The 25,322-nt window shown below is 36.5% G+C and overlaps 1 pseudogene; it reads right to left on the bottom strand.

Moving 5' to 3' along the window:
- LOC130239307 (regulating synaptic membrane exocytosis protein 1-like) overlaps nt 1–25,322 on the bottom strand; it is a 137,219-nt pseudogene that overhangs the window by 58,873 nt on the left and 53,024 nt on the right.

The following is a 25,322-nucleotide window of genomic DNA, read 5'->3' as shown; positions in this document are numbered from 1 at the left end:
ATACAGTTGAAATCAGTATTATTAAACCCCCTTTGAATTTCTTTTTTTTATATATATATATATATATTTCTTAAATTATGTTTAACAGAGAAAGGAAATTTTCATAGTATGTATGATCATATTTTTTCTTCCGGAGAAAGTCTATTTGTTTTACTTCGGCTACAATAAAAGCAGTTTTTAATTTTTGAAAAACATTTTAAGGTCAAAATTATTAGCCCCTTTAAGCTATATTTTTTTTACACTTTAAACTATATCTACAGAACAAGCCCTCGTTATACAATAACTTGCCAAATTAACCCTAACCTGCCTAGTTAACCTAATTAACCTAGTTAAGCCTTTAATGTCACTTTAAGCTGAATACTAGTGTCTTGAAAAATATCAATTATTAGTCAAATATTATGTACTGTCATCATGGTAAAGATAAAATAAATCAGTTATTAGAAATGAGTTATTAAAACTATTATGTTTAGAAATGTGTTGAAAAAATCTCCTTTCTGCTAAATTGGGAAAAAAAAATTAACTGGGGGGCTAATAATTCAGGGGGGTTAATAGTTCTGATTTCAACTGTACATAAAAAGCATTTGAAAATTTGCAAAAACAAATGATGAAAGCATTAAAAAACATTTTCCAAGACAATGACAATGAAATTACATCTTGTAAATTAAACAAAGATCCACCTGGAGATAAAAATGCCCACACATTTGAAAAGCTCAAAATTTGTAGGAAATGAAAAAGGTCCTTGTCCTTTAATACCTGAATAAAATATGCATCAGTTTTAAAGACAACCTGACAAAGTACAAGGTGCCACCTCAAATTGTTCTATTCCTATTCTTTATAAAATTAAAATAAACTTCTTACCTGCTATTTGGATGAGATTGTTGAATTCCACTGATAAGTTGTTGTTCCACTGATAAGAATGAGCTTGTGTTCTGCTCAATCTTTTGTTCTCCTATTTTTAGTCTCTCATTCCTTCTCCTATAGTCTGTCTTTCCTTTTCGACCAACAATGTTTACATTTCACCCGTGTCTTGTGTTAATATGCTGACCTTTTAAGTCTGTGTTCAGTCAGTTTGCCAGACTAACAGCACACTACCATATGAATAACATCCTCTCCTTTACTCCACAAGCTTCAACCAGTCAAAACCAGTCAAATATTATCAAGTGCAAACCGTTGCCTATACACTGTATATAATTTGTTAGCAAAAATCACTATAGTTGTTCAGAACAATATTACAAAATCGAATTTAGATGATAATAATAATAATAATAATAATAATAATAATAATAATAATAATAGCCAAGACACTTTAACAGATGTAAAAACCATTCTAGACAGTGCTGATCTGACTTTTTCTTGTAAACTTTCACATATCACATATAGTATTCAAATATTCCAAATAATTCATGTAGTCACTTGATAGCCATCGCTATTCCAATTGCTTGTATTTGTGCGTGTGGACAAAATTGCCAAATTCAAAAATCAATTCATATTGTTACTTGTTCTAATATAATTGAGATTTGTTTTTATGTAACCACCTAATTAAGTTTTTTTTTCTCAATAATACAAAAACAGGTGTCCATCTGACCCACCTCTCTCACTGACACTCTCAATCTCCACATCTTCACAGCTAGTGTACTCTGGTGTGGAACCGGCCTCTTCCTCTGAGCTGCTGACAGACATCTGCCTTTTGTTGCCGCCCCGTTTGCTCTTGTAGGGGCGGGGTGGGGGCGGTCTTAGAGACTCTGATTGGTCAGAGCTGAGCGAATCATTGCGCAGCATGCTCTCTGCTTTTTGCCGTTTTGATTTGCGCAAAAGTGCAGCCGAGCCTGGACCCTGGCTCGGCTGCAACTTCCTGTCCCATTCCTGAGGCTCCCTAAGCTCAGGTTGACCTGTGGACATAGCAGGGCCCACCTTGAACCCTGGTGCAGGCGGCTGAGGGGTGTGGTTGGTTTTAGGTGTTGGACCCTGCATGGCAGGCATACCCTGCAAACCTGTACCCCCCGCGGTCCTCTCTGGCACATAGGCCGGTTGTTGGCCCTCCAATGAGGCCTGTCGCCCATCTGCCCATCTCCGTGCACCTCTGTTGTCTTGCACCATGTCCCCCCCCTCCCTTGATTTAGGGTGCAAGCGTCCATCAGGCTCCGCTGGCCGGAGTTTCCCCGGATGATGCGGAGCATTTGGGTCAGTCCTGCACTGTTCCCTGGGTGATTTCTGCTCCCCCTCTGTCCTCCTGGTCTCAGGACTGTCATGCTCCTGTGAGCGAGTCTTCATCAGTTTTCGACTTTCTCTACGATTTTCTCCGGTGTCTCGCTCTTCGGAATGGATTTTGGAAAGCCTTTGCCGCCTCTCACCTCTTGGCCCTGGCTTTCCATTCTGATCAGAGGCTGCTGGTGGCTTTTTTCTAGAGGTCAAATAAAAACACAACATCACAAAGATATTCAGACAGTCGTATATAAGGATCTCCAAGCCTGCTCCTGGGTGGACAACATCCTGAAGAGTTTAGCCACAATTTGCCCCATTATAGTTTAAAGCTATATACTAGACTCTAAACCCTTGAGACCAACTGGACATCAAATATGCTAATTAAACACCAGCTAAAGCAGTGTATGACCCCAGCTATACCAACTGAAAAACAGGTTGGCTAGGTTAGGTCAAGCTGGTGTTGGAAGGAAGTTGGTCTCCCAACCTAACCACCTAAAAATGCTCAAACTCCCTTTGAAATCCACTATTAGACATGCTAAAACACATTAAGAGATTAACAAAGACCAGCAATGTTGTACTGAGAGAAGCTGAAGTGTACCTATCTTGTGGAGGCTCACTGCGTGAGCGCGATGATGACGTGTCAGTTGGGCCTGCAGAGGGACATTTTCTAGGGTCGGTCAGGGCAGGTGTCTGGTTAGTGTGGGCAGTGGAAATGGAGGAGTCAAGAGGGTTCTGAGACCTAGAGCGCATCTTCTTGTCCCCAGAGGGGTCTCCACACATGGCTGGTTCACTCACTGCAGACCCCAGCTCTCCAGGTTTGGGCACTTGACTGGGAAACCAATCTCCTGATTTTGTGAGCATATCCTGTTGCCTTCGGCACTGGTTACACACCCACATTACCTGGGGTTGAAGAAATATCATGTTTAAAATTCAAATGTAAGGTTTGACTTAATCTTGTAAAAGTGAAGTGTGTTATTTCAGAAATAAAACTGCAAAGATTATTATGAACCCAAATAATGACTCATATTTTAGATATTTTTGTCCCAATTGCACATCAAGGCTGCTGAGTCAGAGCAGTGGGTAAATGATTACTTGCAGCTTATTCTACTCTTAAACTGGATATGAGAAAGTATTATTGCATTACACACTTCACCTGTTTGCAACATATAAACCTAACATTATGACACTTGTAAAATACAAAATAAAAATAGGCACATTTATGCTTCTGAGTCAGTGATTAAAGGATTAGTTTACTTTGTTCACTTGGTTCACTCAGAAATTACGTTGTTTGCACTTTACATGATCCCAGATGAAGAACAAGAGTCTTACCTAGTGAAATAATAGATAATTCCCCCCCAAAAAATCTTTTTAATCACAAAATGGCATTAACTCTAGGATGTAAGCTTTAACTGTGTGGTTAAAAAGTTTGTATTATTATATTTTTTAAGAAAATAATTGTTTCCCTCAGTAAGATCCTTGTTGTTCTGTTGGAATCATTGAGATCCATTTGATCTACTGTAGTTTGGAAGTTTAAACCACTGTGTGCGGCAAGTGCACAATATGGAGAAAAATCCTGCACGATTTCATCAAAATTTCTTAATTTAATACTTAATTTCTTTTTAATTGAAATTAACATCTTGGATGACAAAGGCTCAAGTAAATTATCAGGAGATGTTCCATGTGGTGAATTAATAGCATTAAGTAAAAGAGTGCACTTTTCTTGAACCTTAAATAAATTGTATTACTTTACAAACATTTTTAAAGAATAAAACGTATGGCTGTATGATCTAAAAGTATCTAAAAGACATCTACGCTGACAGAAAGTCAACAAAGCTGCAGATGAAAAGCCTGTATGTGTCAGTTAAGCCTTTCTTCATCATGTGAAGACCAAAAATAAAAGCTAAGGCATTAAAAAAAAGAGCTAAACTGGCAGAGACACCGAAACCCTGAGATACGTGACTCAGGTCTGACAGACAAAACGGCAGCCCGATATAAGGGATAATGTAGGCAGGAGGAGGTGTGAACTGAAGAAAGAAAATGAGACAGAAAGGAAACTGTTGTGCTAGAAGGGATAAATGTAAAGACACAATGAATATAAGGTAGTAATCTCAGCTGACAGAAGGTGGGTGTTGTTGAAACAAGAGGTTGAAACTTGAATTTGCGAGGTCCGTGGGATGTAATCACATGCCCACAGAGCAAAGAGTTTGACCACGGTCACTGTGGGTAGATTCACAAGAATCGTGGGGAAAACCATGGAGGGTCGGGCCATGCTACACGCAAACATTAGCAGCGCTATCCATCACCCTCCTCCACACACGCTGAAAGCCTGCCTGCTGATTCCTTTAGCAGGAGGATCAGGAACGAGGAACACAAAAGATCTTGGCACATTCCAAATTTTTCTCCTTTTTTTTCCACTTCCCTCCTCCAGATTGCTTTTGATTAAAAGCTTGGGAGGTTGAGCGAGAGAGTGAGTGAGGGAGAGGGAGAGACATGCATCAACACGTCTATATTTATCCAGGCAGCCGCCCAGCACCATTGGGGATATGTTAAAAAATTCCCCAGCTCGCTGCATAACTTTACTCAGTGAAGACTACCATTGATCCTGCGGATGCAAGGCCAAACAAGTGATCTTACACAGCGCAAACACACACACAGGCACTCAGAGGCGAACATATACACACGTAAGCTTACACTCACACGCAGCCTTCTGCTGCTGGTGTCCTTGCCAGACAAACATGCTCTGTGGTTATAGTCGGAAAACGAAATGTTCAAATGTGCCACCTGCTACCAGAACTCCTGTCCTAGTTTCCGCTTCTTTTGCTTTCTTCTTCTTCTACTTTCTGTCACTCAACTAACTTATTTAATAAATCTAAACTCAAAATAAAAACATGCTTCGGGTGTACAATACTGCAATCTAATTTTTACTTGATTGGCATCAATGGATCAATGAAGAAACCTTTATATTCACCATTTTATCTCATAGATCTTTGAAGAACTTTTCACTAAAGATTATAAAAAGCTTCTTCTCTGGAATCACCAGAGATAGGAAATAACGAAGTACAAATACTTTCTTATTGTACTTAAGTAGATTTTCTTGGTATCAGTACTTTACTCCACTATTTATTTTTCAGACAGCTTTTTACTTACATTTTAACACAAATATCTGTACTTTCTACTCCTTACATTTTTAAATTGGTCTCGTCACTTTCGTTTTAATGTGTTTTATGGTGCAATCTATATTATTTCTTGTCACTTGTCACCATTCTTCACTGGACTTGAATCCTGTCATTGTGGTCAACTTCTCTCTGCATCTAAAATCCGCCAACGTACATGGCGAGCTAACGGGACAAACTGGTTACAGCGGAAAAGCTGTTTATACAGAATGGCGTCATACCGCCTCATAGCGTTCATTTAAAAAATGAAATGCAGCCACACATACCTCTGGCTACATAATTTGCGATCTCCAGAAACGTATATAGGACTACGTTTTCAGAATGAGCCTATGTTGCCTCTTTGATTCAATCAATATATTTTTTGTCATTGCGCACATGCGTGCTCCAATACGTGGCTTTTTCAACCTCTGATCACGCACTGTAAGAAGACTTGTTTATTAAGCTTACTATGCGAACGGCAAAAATGGCGAACGTGGATGAGACAGATGCTGCATTCCAATTCACATACTATCCATCCTAAACAGTATTTGAAAGTAGAATTAGTATGTCCCAAATGTTAGTATGTTGAAAAGGGTATCCCAAAGGTTCCCGTATGGTTTACTATTTCCGGTAAAAACTCAGTGTAGAAGCGTCCATACTCTAACTGCTGATATTGCCCACAATACATTGCGCGTAGGACGTGAATTCGATTTAGAACAACAAACTCGGGGGAAAAGTGTAAACAAATTACAACCATGATAGATGCGCGAGACCAACCGTCAAATAGAGAGGCTTCGGTAAAGATGTTTGTATGACTGTTAATTAATATCTAGCCCATTGGAACATGTTTTAATCACATTTTCTGTGTTATATTTCATCTGCAGCAACAATACTGAACTTATATAAAGACGTGTTTGGACATTAACGTCTGAATGCAGAATTATCCAAACACCTGAGGAGATTTCTCTGCATGAAAGACTCTGAATGGGAGATTAACCTGCTGCTGCTGCTTCTCCAATAAGTTAGGGAATTAAATATGAAAGAAATGTGGATGATGTGTGGATGATTGACAGGGCTCGTAAGCAAACACAACGATCTGTTAACAAGGAAGTAGTATGTCCCAAAAGCTTGCATACTCTTTTGTTACACGCTCAAAGGTGTGTACTTTTCCTTCACAAAAAAAGTATATACTTTTAGGGTGTAGTATAAGTATGCGAATTGGGATGCTGCACGTGAATCTGCGATGTAAACATGACTTGTGTCATGTTTATACCGGGTAGTGGGTAATAAGATGTGTTTTGGTCGACCGGATCACAGGTAAACATGACACATTCCTGTTCTAGGGTGCGTTTCCGAAAACCATTGTTAGCAAACTATGGCGCAAGTTTCGTTGTTACAAACATAGTTCGTTGATTTGGCATTTCCCATCATTCCAACGAAAATTCGCAAACTGCGTCGCAAACTTGTATGCTTGCAACTACACCTACAGCTGCAGTTAGAAACATAGTTCCTGGCTGTGTTCTCTTGCCAGTTATCCCTCTATGCCCTATTCATTTAGAAATGTCACATGTTGCAGTGCCCTATTTTAGACACTTGAGGGCACTAGCTTGTTTTGTAGTTTAACTTCATTTCCTATAATCCTTTGCATTTCTGATTGTATTCTGTTACAACTGTTTCTTGTTTGTTAATTTAGCCCTGTCTTTATAAACCCTTTTGTCTTGTGTTTTAGTTGCCTTAGGATTTTGTTTGCTCCTCATGTCTGGTATGTTTGTTTGGTGATCTAGTTTGGTTTTGCTTATTCTTGGATTCTTGTTTGTTTTTGTTAGCACTTATACCCAGTTTAGTATTTGCTGATTTTTGGATTCTTGATTGATTTTGTTAGCATTCCGACCCTGTTTTTGTATTTGCTTATTTTTGGATTTTTTGTCAGTTCTTTCATCTGGACTCATTTCTAGATTTTTGTATCTTGCTTGAAGTTCCTGTGCAAGATTGGGAAGCTCCTCTGTTTTTGTCTAAATTAATTGCTGCACATGGATTTTTGTGTTTTGTGATTCTCCATCTCGTGACAAGAACATTCTAAAATTTAAACTTGCAATAATAATTTTTTTAAAAGCATTAAAATCATTCCTCTTAGGTGTAATTTGCTTTAAAATATATTTATAGTTCAGTTTTAGCGATCTTCATGTTTACAATTGTGCTCCCTTCGCAGTGCACTTTGTAAACATTGATGTCATTTTGAACACAGCCGTGGCTCATGACGAAAGCTAGGTGACGTATTAATTAAAAGTGGCATTTAAGTTATGTCTGTAAAGCTTGTGAAAACAAAAAAAATAGTATACGTTAATCCTTTTAATTTATAGTAGGTTATTTATTATTGAGTATCTGTACTGTATATGATGTGGGCCAGTTAGTTTCATTTCTGATTTTATGTTTTAGAATAGAATATGTAATATTCTCAATAATATTTGTAAAGGAAACATAGGCACATAGGCCCAATATGTGCCATTTTCATATATTTCAATTAATCTGGAAAATGAGTGCATGTTTTTACCAAAACTAATATTGGATTTTTTAAATGCGTGTGCAATAACTATAATTTGCACAAAGAAATTATGGGTTTCTTCTCTAAAGAAGTTGTTATCACCCCGTTTAGAGCATAATTGGCGTTTTATGTTATAACTATGGTTCAAATGATGGATCTGTGACAGAGAAACTACGGGTTGTGGGAAGCACTCGTCACTACATTGTTCATTTCCCAAACGATGCATCGTACTGTGATAGTTCAGTCGCGAGTTACGTCGTTGTTTGGGAAACGCACCCCTGATCTGGCATTGAAATGGAAGTCTATTGTCTCTCTGATCTTTCAATCTAATACTGCAAAAAAAAAAGCTTTTAACAGATACGTGCTTTTTTGTCAACATTTGAAGTAGTAGTACAGTTAGTACTAAATCAATTAAATACTCTATAAATACATTATGCATTGAGGTTTATTTCCTTTGCTTTCAACAAGTTCAAATTTCCTAATTCATAATTTATACTGTTTTATAGTTTTAACATGTATATTATATACACTGTAGTCTTCATATAAATTAGTTAATAGATTGATAGATTGTTAGATAAGTATTTTAGAACATCAAAAGTATTTATACTGGGTGATTTATGAATAAAAATATAATGCAAAGGATCAGGAATTTATCATGTAAAAAAGGTGATGCAAAAATGTATTGACAGCATTAATTAATTTATCCATTAAATAAAATGTACACAATATTCTAAAAACAAAAATACAAAGCAAAGTTTTGTTTTGTATATTTCTGTTTGAAGAAAATGAAGCAGCTTCAGCATAATGCAAAACTTATTGGTACTTAAATACAGTCATTTTGTTTATTTTATCAAAAGAAACAAAAAAGCTGAAATATATTTATTCGTTATGAATATATAATTGAATTGAATATAGGCCTACAGAATTATGTTTTAGAGTATATGAACAAGTTATTGTTCTTAACATCCGTACAGTTAAGTTTTGTGTCCAGGTGATGATACACAGAGCAACTTTTTGAGCGGTGTTGTTGGACAATGATTTTGCTTGGCTATTTTGCACCTGAAATTACAAAACAAAAATAAAAATGCAAGTTATTTTGTATAGATGTATAAATGATGTGCAGTCTAGTTATCACCCTGTAGTAATGAATACTTTTACTTAAGTACTTATTTCAGGCTGTACTTCTTTACTTTTACTTGAGTACAAAAGTGTAATGAGAACTTCAACTTTTTACGTTTTTTATGTTTTTTTTTAAACATGAGTATCTGTACTTCTTTTGCCATCTCTGGAAATCACTGTGTAAACCCCTTTATGGTTGTTCCTAGCAACTTTTTTTTGAAGGGTGTGTTACTTTGTTACTTTTATCACAGGTTTCATCCATCACAGGTCAAACACACATCATTTCTTAAAAGATAAGATTGCAGCGTCCTCTCTTTTTTAACAGTGCTTGACAAAGCCAAAACCTCTCCTTTCTGAAAGTCTACTCTGATTTGATTTGTTAGACAGCCAAGTCTGTTGTGATTGGTCTACTACTGTACTTACAGGACAATCAGAAACAAACCATCTATTAATGTATCTGAATTTTTGAATGTATTCCAACACATCCATTCTCTGTGGAATGAAAAGTATTGATGGCATTGGTTTTAATACAATCGATTTAAATCAGAGTCATTGTCTATTGACAAAACAAATAAAACTATGATAGCAAATTTGTTACAAAACCCTTTAGGTTTATCCAGGAAATAAAATTGAAATTACTGACCACTTATTTAAAGCAGGCTGTTCATTCCACTGTGGCGACCTCTGAAAAGGACACTAAGTCAAAGGAAAATGAATGAATGAAAGATTTCAGCCATTTTAGAATCCCCTTTTTCTGTTGGGCCTGAATCTTTCACACTCAACAGCTACAGTATATACAATACAACAGTTATATTACACTACATGAAAGGTTATATCTTAAAAAAGACAGTCACACTATGCCATTTAAAACATCCTTAAAAAGGAAAACTTCTCATCAACTAAATCAACTTCCCAACTTCCCCTCTTCCCATATGATTCACATACTCTCTTTTCTTGAGACCCATCATTACTCTGGATCAGTGTCAGAAACGAGTTTTATCATTAAAGGGCAATCTCTGTAACATGGAATTGATAACAAAATGCAGCACTACCCGTGAAGGAACACGTATTCTCAGTGGTCACATCTGTACCTCAATGGGTTTTGTAAAATTAAAATACCCAAATAAAGTGGAATGTTGCTTTAATTTGAATGTAAAAACAAACATGATTTCGGAGAACAGATAAAGTCTCCAGTGCTCATAGTGTAGGCGTGGTGATAGTGGTGTTGATACAGTAGTGGCAGTGGTGTGTGTAGGGCAGAGAGGGGCAAGAAGGGCAGCTCTTGTACAATGAAAAAGCATTATGCTGTGATTGAACAGGCCTGGCTGAGATCCAAACTAATCTAAAGTAAATCAGCAGCAGAATCCCCAGCTGTCAGGCCCAGACCCGACCCTCCACACACCGATTACAACACTCAAATACCAACCGCCTCTCGTCTGACAACCCACAACACTGAGAGACCGACAACTTCCTCTACATCACAAAAGACAAACTGCTTTCAGACGAGCTGTTCGTGTGCACAGAAAGTAAAAGTATAATTTGATGTTAACTGCTTTGTCTGATCAGCAATTGTTTCATATTGTATTTAACATCATGATTTGTTCTTTGACACATAAGCTACCCAGATCTAGATATCTAACATGGGTCTAAATGCTGCAATAGCAAAAACTCTCCTGATAACGTAATAGCAAGTAAAGGACTAAAATAAACCAAATTTTGCTCCCTTCTGGACCTTGAAAGGGTTTGGTTTGGTTTGAGTTGATTATTTTTTTCCTTTTGTTTCATGCCTTTGGTAATTATGAATAAAACCTCACCTCATTACTGTGTATCCAATATCGACATCTTAAAGTCCACATGAAAATGTACTATGTTCATTGTCGCACATTCTTGGTCTAAGGATGATTATTAATAAAAGCTAATATACAGAATTTTTTTGTTTGCTTTGGTAATCTTCAATCAAAATCAAACCCTTTGCTTCCACTTTGAAATGGCATTACTTCTCTGATGATGTCAGTTTGACAGCTTGGGTGAAACATGCTTAGTCACGCTCCTCCAACCGTTAGTTTGCTGTGAGTGAAAGACAATAGGATGAGCACAAAAATCAAACCCTGCCCCTTACTCAATATTCTGTTTCAGTTGGAAACACTCCATCATACTATAAAAAAAAAGGTCTGCTGTAATTTCCAGTTGATGCAGACATTAATGCACTATTACATATTTTGGATTACTTGTGACCCTAAACAGTACACTTTTTATGAAAAATGACATAAAAAAACGGACATAGATTTTTTTTTTTTTTTTGGTTAAAATACTTCTAATAGATAAAGGGGGGGATTGTATAAAGGTGAATATTGAATGAGGGGAAGGGTACTGAATAATGTCTGTGGTTGTCAAGACCCAAGGTATGAATTTAGGGGTTAAAGAGGTCATATAATGAGGAATGAAACTTTTATTAATCTTAAGATGATATATTTTTCTAGAAAACATGTCACTAGCAACACCAAGGCCATGTGTGTGATTTCCAGGCAAAGCAAGTATTAATAAAACATGTACATTGAATGTACCTTGGATAAAAAAATGTAAAAAAAAAACAAACAAAAAAAAAACATTGGCCAAATGTTCATTCATTCATTTTCTTTTCGGCTTAGTCCCTTTATTAATCTGGGGTCACCACAGCGGAATGAACCGCCAACTTATCCAGCATATGTTTTACGCAGCGGATGCCCTTCCAGCTGCAACACAGCATTGGGAAGCATCCATACACACTCATTCACACACATACAAAATGGCCAATTTAGTTTATTCAATTCACCTATATCGCATGTTTTTGGTGCACATGGAGCACACGGAGGAAACCCACCCCAACACGGGAAGAACATACCTTGGCAACCACCTTGGCCAAATGTATTATAAATAATACTATAACTTTAGAAACTCAGAATTCCACTCCTGTTTAGAAAGATCAATTTTTTAAATTGAAGCTGCTATGACCGCTTCTCACTAGCGTCATAAAGACTGCATTTAAACATGTGAATACTTATTATTATTATTATTATTGCATTTTTATATCATTACAAAAAACAGAACGTCATTGTGTTTGGTTAGATGTGATCAATAGTAGTCTTTAGACAAAAAGTTGGGACCTAATAAATGTGGACTCTAATGCTTATCTAAGTCTAACAGCTGTTTTAACCAATAATAATTCTTAGAGAAAAAAATTGGAATTACAAAATTGGTACTTGCTTTGTCAATATAAAACATGAATGATAGTTACCATCTGAATAATATTAAATACATTCTCAAGGATCTGCGAGAGAAAGAGAGAGGGTGCGAAAAATAGAAGACAGAGATTATTTTAGGGTCATTCTCACCCTTGCCGGAGACTCAGAAACTCCTGCAGGTCCAGTGATGGGCTAATTATCAAGCTAATTAACATCTACTAATGATCAGTAAAGGCCCTGGTGCCCATGAGCAACTCCTTCCAAAACACACACGCACGCACGCACGCACGCACGCACGCACGCACGCACGCACGCACGCACGCACGCACACACACACACACACACACACACACACACACACACACACACACGCACACACACACACACACACACACTGTCTAGTATCTTTCTTCATCGCAGCTGATTTCAAACAAGAACTATTGTACTGCTTCAAACAAACCTTATATGAACTATCTCAAATCTCATCACACACACACAAAAAAAATCTTGAAAATACAAAATATTTTCTAATGTTCTTTAAATGTTAATGGTCTAATCCGAATTAATGATCTATGCTAAGCTAAAAGTGCTCCTGCTAGACCTGGAGATTAGCTGAATGGATTAAAAATGGTAAAATTCAACTATTTAACACCAGGGGACTTATAAAATAAGGCAAGAGTATGAGGAGAGTTGCTTACAATTTTAAAACAAGTTTTAAAAGTTCAAGTTTGTGGTAGATCAAGATATTACAGGAAAATGCATGCAGTCTTGTGCAAATGGTGAAATCATGTACATGCGTACAAAGCGCAAACTTTTAAATCAGTTTTGAAGCAGTGTTGGACTACAGGACTATATTTATGCATTCAAATTAAGTTTTTCTTTACAAACTGGCATTTTAGTCTAAAGTGCTGTAATATACAGTTGAAGTCAGAATTATTAGCCCTCCTGTTTATTTTTTTCCCCAATTTCTGTTCAACGAAGAGAAGATTTTTTTCAACACATTTCTAAACATAATAGTTTTAATAACTCATCTCTAATAACTGATTTATTTTATCTTTGCCATGATGACAGTAAATAATATTTGACTAGATATTTTTCAAGACACTTCTATACAGCTTACTGACATTTAAAGGCTCAACTATGTTAATTAAGTTAACTAGGCAGGTTAGGGTAATTAGGCAAGTTATTGTATAACGATGGTTTGTTCTGTAGACTATCGAAAAAAAAAATAGTTTAAAGGGGCTAATAATTTTGACCTTAAATTGGTTTTTAAAAAATTTGAAACTTCTTTTATTCTAGCTGAAATAAAACAAATTAGACTTTCTTCAGAAGAAAAAATATTATCAGACATACTGTGAAAATTTCCTTGCTCTGTTAAACATAATTTGGGAAAAATTCTAAAAAGAAAAAAAAAATTCAAAGGGGGCGAATAATTCTGACTTCAACTGTATATATTTTTTTTAGATCCACATAAATAGGGATTGTTTTGACCACACTCTTGCCTGTAAGAAACATAAAATGAAATATTACTATTTTTAGCACATAGTTGTTGTGTAAATGTACCCTTAAATAAGAATATCTCCTTTAGCGTCCTCTCTCTCTCTCTCTCTCTCTCTCTCTCTCTCTCTCTCTCTCTCTCACCACCTCCCTTCTCATTCTGCAAGAATCAGTGTGAAAACAGCAGAGAAACACATTTTCCCAAGGTGTTAAAGCTCTGTGTTGTTGTTGTTGGAGTGGGCCAGTCGATTTCAAATATCCATGTCTCAGGTGAAACAAAAGCTGTCCACTGTGACCAGGCATGGACTGTCTACTGTGTATAGGGATCATTGGGTACAATAACATGGACACCAATAATCTGATTTTAATATGATTAAGACAATACTCTGATTAAGAGTCTACCATTTAAACAGTGATTTTTGATTACCTTAGTCTGACTAAAGTCATAATCGAACTAAACAGAAATTGAATTAAGAAGTGGAGTATGCCGATTTTAGTCACATTATTGAAGTTCAGTACAGACATGTAAAGACATGCCGCAATCAAACGATTACCATCGTGTAGAATTTTCACCACATTTTGTGACAGGATATTCTATACACACATGGCTGTTTGACACTCTGCACCTACCTAGGACCACAGACACCTGTATCGCGAAAGACTGAGTTTTATTTTTCATACGGCCTGCGGTATCAAATTCCATTGAAACAACACTCTTCCAGCAGTTCATACTCACATCCAATATCACGTTTGTCACATGCATGCATGCATGAAATGTTCCTAAATGAAAGTGAAAGTGTCAAACTGCAGTTAAACTCAATAAATTAAAAATGAAACACCCGAAATTACATGAAACTCCGGAGGAAAAGTTGATATTGTGGTGACGCAATGACATTAATTGAATTATGTGCTATAACATGTAAAACGGGACAATGAATGGAACATTCAAAAAGCAACTCATGTAAACACCTTAATCATATTATTGTCTTCTTCATTAAAGCAAATAATTTGATTACCGATATCCATGTAAACGTATTCACTGTGTATCTTTAATAGTTCACTAGTCTATTTTTGTATCTATTTTAAGTGAAACTACTGGTGTGGGAAATGTCTCATTCAGTAAGACTCCAACTGTATCCACGATTTGCATGTTTGCTAATTAACAAAAGCTGTAAAAAAAAAAAAATGGAATATACAACAATGGAATACAACAATCTCACTACTATTTGGTAATACTTTATAAAAACATCAGTGTCACGTTTTGAGTGGATTATGCATTGAAAATGAACTTTTCCCATCCGCATGTATGTGTGGGCATGTGTTATCCAATACAAGCGTGTCCTGGATTACACTAAAGCACTGGTCCCTCTCCACCCTTTCACTGCAAGATTAAGAGAATGATTAGACGTGAATGAATAGACAATGTTTTTAAGTCATATCCTCAAAAGATGGCATATTTTTGTTTTTGCAAAATCAAGCTGTCAGTGCATTTGCGATGCAAGAAAAATGACATCCAGCCTCAGCTCTCGTGAAAGTATACAGTGCAGTGGTATTTGCACAAACCCTACTTCATGATGTAGGTAAAAGGTCCAGAACCTCTTGTTAAGAGGAGATTACCAACACATTTATGCTAAAATTGACAAAACAACACTACTATCAGACTCTTGTATGGTTTCTCTGTCCAAACCACAAACTGCTGAGCAAACTCAAGAACAACACTTCACATGGTCTGAAAGGTTTCAAAGATCAAAGTTTGCAACAAATAAACATTATCTCTTAAAGGGGTGGTCCACTATGATATCATAATTTAAACTTTAGTTGATGTGTAATGTACCTGTGTGAACATAAACAACATCTCTGAATGTAATACGCTCAAAGTTCAGTGCAAAGCGAGACATTGGCTTTTACAGAGTTAGCTTAGCAAAGCCTACAGAGAGCAAAGTTTGGGGACTACACAAAAATACATCTGAGTTAGTGAGATCACAAACACTTCAGGTTACGCGCATACACCATGTGCATACACCCCATGCAGCGAAGGAGTGTGGTCAAATGTGCTATAATGTTGTAGCAGTGAAAGCTAATATGCTGTCCAAATGCTGCTATTTCCACAGAGCCAAAAGACATGACACAAAGAGAGAAGTGCTTACAGTTTAATTTCAATTATGTTCCAGAGAATTATAAAAAAGACATAGCTAGCATTTGACAAAGGACAGCTTCCAGAATCTCTCCCAGATTAGTGTTGAATTCGGTTAAAAACTCCTCAAAGAAGGAGCAGCTCCAACCATAATAGATGAAGCTGTGGATTGTAAGCCACAACCTGTTGGTATTTTTATTTGTTAAAATTGATCTATTACATGCATCGTGTCTAGTGTTAACGGTGTGTTGTAGCGAGAACTTAAACATGGATGTAAACAACAATTTTATTTTAGAGAGCAGGCATGAGATTTAGCTGTGTTCTCTTCATTTAGTGTCTGATTTAGGCTCAAACTGACACGGCTAACAGCTACTCTGACTGACAGTATTTAAACTGCAGAAGCAAAGAGCATGCTACTGTAGTAGAGGCATGACGCATTTCCTGGGCCCAGTTTTTCAAAAGTAATCCACTAGGATTTTGGATAACGGATTGGATCAAATCTTGAAAATGGATTTTTCAAAAGAAAAAATGGATTACATAATTGGATTAGATCACATAATCCAATCTTGGTTTTGATCTGGATCAAACCTTTAGTTTGGGTTTTTCAAACTCTTCTATAGGATTTGGATCACTTTGATCCAAAAAAATCTGGATTAAACTGATTCCATCAGAAGAGTGGACTCAGCATGGATTTCATGTCAAAAATGTAATGAAAATTTAAAAAATTTATCAAATAATACTATATTTGGATCATGCAGTATCTTACAAGACATCCTATTTATTCATAAGGTTTTGTATTTGTTCATCCATCAGGCTATAGTGATTAAGTAGGCTTTACGTATTCAGCCTTTCAGTATAGGCCTACACGAAGTAGAAAGAGTTTGGCCTCATAAAATAATACCCCAGACAGCTGTTAAAATTGACCAAAAACAATTTTTTTAGTTATTAATAAATTATTAACAATTGAAAAATTTGTCATATATATATTTATATATTTGTATATATATAAATATCACAATGGAAAATATTTTTGTTTTTAGAATATTTAATAGTGATGCATGCAACAATGATTACAGAATAACCAAAAAAATGCAAAGAATGGCAATCACAGATTTTTGAAATCACTTTCAAAAATTGCAAAAAGAGACTAAAAAGGCAGAAGCACAGCTTCGTCTGACAGAGGAACAACTGAGCAAACCAAGGCCAGACTTGAGATCCGCCTCCTAAAGGCTATTCTCAGGAAGTCTTAAATTATTGTGGAGTTTTTGACATTAAGTCTTTTTTTTAAATTCAATACATCTACATTTGAAACTTGTTATAAATATCCTCAATGTACAGTGTTTGTGTTGTAGGTCTCAGATGAGTGAACTGCTGGAAGAGGATGGGGTGGGGTTTTTCTTGTTTTTTTTAAATGTGTGTGTTTTAATTTCAAATAAAAATAAAGATATATTGACCCCACACTGGCTATTCTACTTGATGCTTTTTACATATCTATAGTTCTACATTGTGACTTTCTATCCTGTCTTATCCTTATTTAGTGATCCTGAAAATTTCCTATCCAGATCAGATTAATCCAATCCGATGTTGCTTTGAAAAACTGGCTCAAAAAGTATGCTGGATTACGTGATCACGGATCGCAAAAAAAGGATTACTAAATCCGGATCCAATTTTAAAATCTAATTTTATCCAGATTAAACATTTTGAAAAACCGGGCTCTGGTAACATGGAGCAGATTCGCGAATCACAGCATGTAATGTTAGCTGACCAATCAGAGCTTCTTGAGGGAGGAACTAAGAAATATGACATATTTTTCATGTCGTTTTCATGTTAGCTGAGTAGCTGTATATAATCAAAGTAAGACATATGAAAAAATGACTTGATTTTTTTTTTAACAAATGAATGTTTTTTTTTTAACAAATGAGCACACATTGCTTTGCATCTTATAAACACAACCAAGCCTTAAAAATACACTCTGGACCACCCCTTTAAGAAAAAAAAACTGACTGAGCCATCTGACGAATCACAAAAGACCAGGCCATCAGAGCAGAATAAGTGAAAGACCAGTCACAACAGACAAGGTCATCTGACCAATCAGAATAATGTAAGTGGCAGAACAAACACAACAGACAACTGTAGGCCATCTGACCAATCAGAGCAGATTAAGTGACAGAGTGGTCACAACAAACAAGACCATCTGACCAATCAGAGTAGAGCGAGAAGCAGAGGCAATCCCAGCTAACTGGGCAATCTGACCAATAAGAGCAGAGTGAGTGGTAGATCCAAAACAGGGTAAAGCTGCAGTCACACTGGGCTTTTTTCCCCATAGAGGTCCATTCATACGCACGCGAATGCGTCAGACCGGAAACGCAGGGTCATGCGTTAAGTTTCGTAGTTCACAGCAGTGCAAAGTTCAAGCTTGGTGAACTCTGACCTGCGAAATCGCATCACTTGACTGCGTGAGACCAATTGAGGATTAAAACTGGACCTCTCTGGACAGAAATTTAAAACATGAAGCAATCGCTAGCTTTTTTAAATGTCTAATCATCTTGTTTAATCCCGCCCCTTTTCGCAGCGCCATACGACAGAATTTTGCACACACAAAGCCCATTGTTACGGCAGCTTAAAGCAGACTCTAAGAAATGAAAGTGTTTTTGGTCCTTGGAGGCATGCAAGCCTATTGTAAGAGAAACCACAATAGTATAAAAGGACACTTTAACTGTGACAACTCAACTGGGGCAGTGTAAATTTACTAGAACTTCATCTACTGTATGTTAAGCTTCTTTTGACACAATCTTCCTTTATATTATGTAAATGCTAAACAACTTCTAAGCATCTTCACGCATCTTCACAATTTAAAACAAAGCCTCAAGAAATCTCTCTCCAGTTGACTGTGTTTGATTAGCACCCGCAGGCCTGTCATTCATCACCAGACTCCGCCTCTTCCTCCATCTGTTGAATATCATTTAATTTCCATCACTGGGCGAGATGTGGACAGGCAGGGTTGTCCACCGGTGTCAAGTCCACGCAAACAGGGTTGGATAAATGGAGCGCTTGAGTTCTGTGAGTGGGAGAACGCAGTTCACGCTTCCACCTCCGACAGCTTGATGAATTGGGGCGGCAACAAGCAGAGCTAGACCCATAATTCAGCAAGTTATAAATCCCGGATAAGGATGAAGGACTGCCACAAAAGACATTACTGTCCATTTGGTCTAATTAGCCAGTACATCAGCGCCTGGAGACTCTCACCCACTGGCCCACTCGCAAAACACTTCTTCACCCGTCCCTCGAACAAAGACCATTGGGATTGTTAAATACCAGATCAATAGTGTAAATAATCTATTTCATCTCCCTGCTGATGTTACAAAACCAACTTTCACTCTTTCGTCACCGAGACATACATCTCGTGCTTGACAAGCCATCTGTGGATCGATATGGTGATAAGTTCAATTCAGCTCCCTCTCCAAACATCAGACCTCTGAATTAAACAAATTGATGATGTCTACAAATACAACGACTCTCCCGGTACAGGTAGACATTTCTGTGTGTGTACATTTCATTGTTACAACACTCCTCCCTGTTGACCTGAACTCAAAGCCCTATAAACGTGTGCTGGATATGTGTGTCACATTTTCACTGCATAAAGTCCTACTGTATGTGACGCCAGACAGAACACAGTATACAAAAGTGCTGCTCTCATATTATATTTTACTAAAACAAAACAAAAATGTATGTATTTTTTTTTTATCTATACATTGTTGAAGGTAATATTCTTAGCCCTGATGAAATGAAAATGACATTTTTTACACTTACATTTCCCAAATGCTGTTTAATGGAGAAAATACTTAAAAAATAAATAGATTATTTTTAATAGCAAAATCTAATAAACAATTTATTTATTTTGTCTTTGTCATAATGACAGTACATATTATCTTGCAAGATAGTATTTACACTGTTAATGATTTTTGTAAATTGCACAGTATTTGCTCTGTAATATGAACTGTATTTACTGTACTGTATTAACTGTACAGTATGTTACTGTATTTTAAAGTTGCATTGTACAATCCAATACAATACAATATTGTAAATACATATAAAACAAAATAAATAGTGCTGTAAAGATAAATACAGTATTTTTGCTGTAATTTATTTACAGTAAGTTAATGGGAAACTGCTGCCATGAGTTACTGTAGATTATACAGGAAACTGTTAACAGTGCAGCTTAAAGTGCAATGTAAACACTTACTAGGTTAATTAGGTAAGGCCACTGGTTCCCAAAGTGGGGGGCGGGACCCTCCGGGGGGTCATGGGACAATGAGGGGGGTTACTTGGCAATTTAAAAAAAAATCTAATTAATTTTATTCAAATATTAGAATTAACATATTTTCTCCATAACCTACTGAAAAACAAAATAGTAGTTAATAGTAACATTGTTATTTGTCAAATAAAAAGCCTTCACCCTTTCGATTTTTTAGTGATTCCTGGGGTGATTATATTATAGACACACCAATAGCATCAGATGCAGCAAATTGATTTTATGGCACCAGTTTAAACTTTCTGACAACTTTACGGCACTCACAAATATTAGAAATAAATACAGACCACTACTGAACATGGAGGATGGTCTCTGAGTGGTGTTCTCCAAAATTCAACAATGAAAAGACTTGGGCCTATTGGTATTTTTGCACCGTTATGTGCAAGATTTTATATTTATAACAACCTTCTAGAATATTGGGGGTTGCGAGACACTGGCATTGTTATTTTGGTAAGGTTTAAAATCAATTTAATACATATGAATCCTCTTTAACATTATTAAATGTACATGCTGCATCACTCGTATGGGTTTAGTTCTAGTTCCATTTGACAGTTTATTTTATTTTCATGGTCTGAGGTAAACTGTCGGCTGCTGGTTTCAGTAGTATGGCAATAAATGTCATGTAAAATGGCATTCAAACTCACATTGTTAGCATTCAACACTGAATACAGCACATGAAGTTTACCTGAGGTTATCATTGTCATAGTTTTCTGTTGTTCACCTGTGAGAAACAGATGCTGTTTGCGTTTGTTTTGATCCAGGAGTGCAATACCTAGTTCAACCACGGGATGTCAAACTTACATACTGCACCTTTGACCCAATGTACTTAAATAACCAAAATGGACAAAATGGACATTTGATATTCACTCAATATATCAAATATTCACTCATATTCTGAATATATTCAATTTCAAAAACAGGCAACGAACAAAAAAAAAAAAAAAAAAATATATATATATATATATATATATATATATATATATATATATATATATATATATATATATATATATATATATATATATATATATATATATATATATATATAAACTAAAATACAATTTGAATATAAAAAACTAAGCAAACTAATCAAAATAATAAAAAATGACAGAATCCCAGTGATGATAAATTTTAAATGGGTCAACATAATATAACAAACCAGATGCAAAGGAAGAGCAGAAGGATCAATACTATTCATTTCATGGTGTCACTTTGAGGAGGTGGGCATGAAATGACACATCGCTGGTGCTTTCCACTCAGTTGTGCTGTTAAAAACACACACACACTCTCACATACACACACATTACACACAAGGCACCAAATCCCAGCCTGACTGACCACAGTTTAAAATGGATCCTTGGAAAAGAAAGAAAGAATGAGTGAACAACAGACAGAGACAAGTGCACTGCCTAGGGAAAAAGAAACTGACTTCAAAACAGCAGCACTCAGAAAGAAACGCTTGGCTAAAGAAGAAAACACAGATATTACCAAGAGGCCTGATAATTATTGGGATAATGAGCTCTGGATTGCATTTACAGGGATCTTTGTGCAGCACTGAATTTCTGATTAACCAATGCAGTGCCATGGACAAAATGCACAGGGAGCATACAGTATATTTAACAGTATAGCGGGTAATTTACCCCTTATAATTTAATACAAACAAGTACATTTAGAACATACAAAAATATGTTTTATGATATAACAATTTACTCATATATATATATATATATATATATATATATATATATATATATATATATATATATATTATATATATATATATATATATATATATATATATATATATATATATATATATATATATATATATATATATATATATATATATATATATACATACATACATATATACACACACAATAAATAGGACAGAATAACGCAGTCTTCGCAAAAAATGAATTTACTGTAGCATTAAAAGTTGCAGAATTTTAATTAGAGTATTACAGTAAATCAAAAGACGTATCAGTATGCAACATGTCACAAACTAGTGCCTGTGTGAGTGACTGATGTATGATGCTGGTGTGTTCAACATCTGCCATCTCATTAAATGAAAAAGTATCTACAGAGCTGCTCCGAGAGTCATTTTATCATTTGATTTCTGAAAATATTTAATACCATTGTGCCACTGTACACACAGACACTAAAGCGTCTCACTGTTAGTTTGCTACAAGAGAATAATGTCCAAAAAGAAAGCCCTGGGCCTACTTAATATTCCATTTCAGTTGAAAATACATCAACATAACGAAAGTTATGAAGTCTCAGTAAATGTTTGTGACAGAAAACGTAACTATTAAAGAGGAGTGTAGATCAAACCAAATCTATAAAAACAATAAGGGTTAAATATAGGCATTTTAATTAATTAAATGGAATAAAAAAAACAGACTTTCTTTAATGACTTCTTCTTGATATTTTTGTGTAAATTGTCAGAATTGTTTGACGAATATAAAGCAAAAAACATTTTAAATGGCTTTGCTGTAACTTTTCATATTAAATGTTCATTATAAATCCTATGAAATACAATCCAAGGATACCAGTTTGTGATACATGCAATACCGGCTCATTGGAATTTGTAAATAAGCGCTTCAGGCTACATAATTGTAAAACTGCAAAAACCTATTCCAACATACATTTGACTGCAGTTTCTAGGTTAAATGAATGCTATAGGACAGTATGACGCTCCAATTTGAGTCTGGTGAAGCAAGGTTCCACAAAAGAGATAAAAGCAATCTAGAATCAAAATAAAACTATATAGGTCAAGTGCACCTTTCTCTTTGGCCCTGTCCACATGAACACTGCATAACTGCACTTTTTTGCTACGTGGTTTTGCTGTTTCTCCACATAAAAACTGAGTATCGGGTGACTAAAACCAAAGTTTTCTGAAAACTCTGGCCAGGGTGAAGATTTTCTGAAACTAACAACTGAGGTTTTTGCCTCATGATGTCAGCACGCACACTGTTTTATGCCTCACTAGCAGTGACTGCCTGTCGCTCTGGTTGGTGACCTGCTACAACGCAGGTCTGTATTGGTCTACAGCAAGGAGAATACAACTGGCTTCTGAGCGAGCTGAGAGAGGATCACAAGAGCTCCACTAGTGCTACTATTGGCTGTTGTTTAAGATTTGTCATTTGCATAAAGTTGATGGATTTTGCAACTTTGTAGCGTCACTAGACACACCCACCTGGTCGCCAGTGGTCACTGTTGCTCCCATAGACAGAGGTCACCGGAAGTCACTCACTCTCTGTTGAAATGAACGGTCACTTGTTGCTTTGCCACTACAAGTTGCTCATAGTGTGAATGAAGTTTTATGCTGTTTTACGTGCTTTCTGATTGGCCAACATGGCTGTGTTCAAACACGGAAGACAAAATGAAGCAATTTCTGCTGGTTCACGACAAAAGCATAGCATATTTCGTGTTGCTTGCACCACAGAACGTGTAATCCACCTCTGTTCTCACTGCATTGACTTGTGAACCCTGTATAAAAGTGCCTGTTGGTTCAGTGTACCCTTAAGATGAATCGCAGTGCGTTGTGGAGTTGTCATGTGGACAGAGATTTTTTTTAAGGGGACCTAGTTTACCCCTTTTTTAAGATTTAATATTATTATTACGGTTCTTCTGAGTTTAGGTTCAGTTTAAAATACAATTCAGATTTTTTTTATTATAATGTGTTAAAAAGGGTTATTTTGGGGGGCGTGTACACAGCTTGCTGTTTTAGGGGTGTGTTGCTTCACATGAAAATTAGTTTCGACTTCCCGCCCAACTTAACAAGGGGGTGGAGCCAAGAGCTCCCTCGCTTTGTGTTTGGCAACAGACTGGCAGACAGAGAAAAGCAACATGAGTGTAAGGACCAGCATTCAGCCGTACATGTGTGACTCGGACACAGACCAAGCAGAGAGTACAAAATCATTTGTGTCTCTGTATAGTTTTACAGCCAACTGTGTGCTTCTTTAAAGTTCCGAGCTTGTACAATGAGACTAATAACCACACACACTGAATTAACTTTGACTGAGGCACTGGATACGCTGCTCAAAGCCGCGACACGGCACACTGGACGCGCATATTTGCATGTTATTTAAAATGAAACTATTCAGATGGCACTCTGTGGCACAGCAGTAAAATGAACAGTGTCCTGAGTCGTGGCTGGGCGTCGCGGACAGCCACCGACTTGAGGCGCCGTTGTGTGTACCCTGATAGAAACCTCTGTTTAGAACTCTAAAATGCATGGCGCTACGTAGCCAAGTGGCGTCGCCGAGCGGCGCTTCTAGTGTGCGACCTGCTTAAGGCAAGTTCGTTATTTTTAATGGAGGGATGCGCACGTGAGGCAACGCGCTCGCACTTTCCAGCTGCACCTTGTTAAGATGACAGGGAGCTTCTGTGATCGCAAAAATGCAAACGGCAAGATGCAATGAAAAGTACACATGTTTGCAAACCCACCTAAAGTTACAAACAATGGTGCAGATCGTGTGGTGAATGTTGATCTTGTATTGTTCCCATTGAGTCTTACATCTAAAAATAGAGCAAGGGTGTTCCTTTGGTGACATCGCTTTGACTCATACGCTGAAAATGGCAGAAGTGGAACAACAAATTGAGGATATGGTAATGCGCACCTGTCATTTAATATTGGTGGGCAGGGGGACTCCTATGTCAAGTTGTGGTCAATCTCAAAACCACTCCATATGGTCCACCGTTTTTATGTTGTTAAATTGAAAAAAAAAGGACTGGGTGTGTTTATACCCCTATATGATGGTCTATACACTATACCTACACATATGTCTGTCCAAACAGCTTAAAAAGTTCACCATATATGCCCTTTAAACAAAAATGTGGAAAACTCTTTATAAAAATAAACGCCAAAAAATAAAATAAAATGCCAATAGCCTAGTGGTTAAGTGTGTCAACATATATAGCACCAAGGTGCTCACGGCTTTTTAAAGGTAAGTAAAATTTAAATTATGAGTTTGATTGAAGATTGGGACGAAATATAAAATAGAATGAAACAGAGTGGTGATTCTTGGATGGCTTAAGAAAAAGTAAAATGAGGAAATTGTAAACCTATGTATAATGCTGATGAAAAGTGCTATGTGGAAAAGAAGAATTGTGGTGAAAAAAGAATAAATGGTGATGG

Source organism: Danio aesculapii, chromosome 13 (genome assembly GCF_903798145.1).
Source record: "Danio aesculapii chromosome 13, fDanAes4.1, whole genome shotgun sequence".
Taxonomy (NCBI): domain Eukaryota; kingdom Metazoa; phylum Chordata; class Actinopteri; order Cypriniformes; family Danionidae; genus Danio; species Danio aesculapii.
The sequence above is the reverse complement of the archived record's forward strand: the minus strand, read 5'-3'. Positions and strand labels throughout refer to the sequence as shown.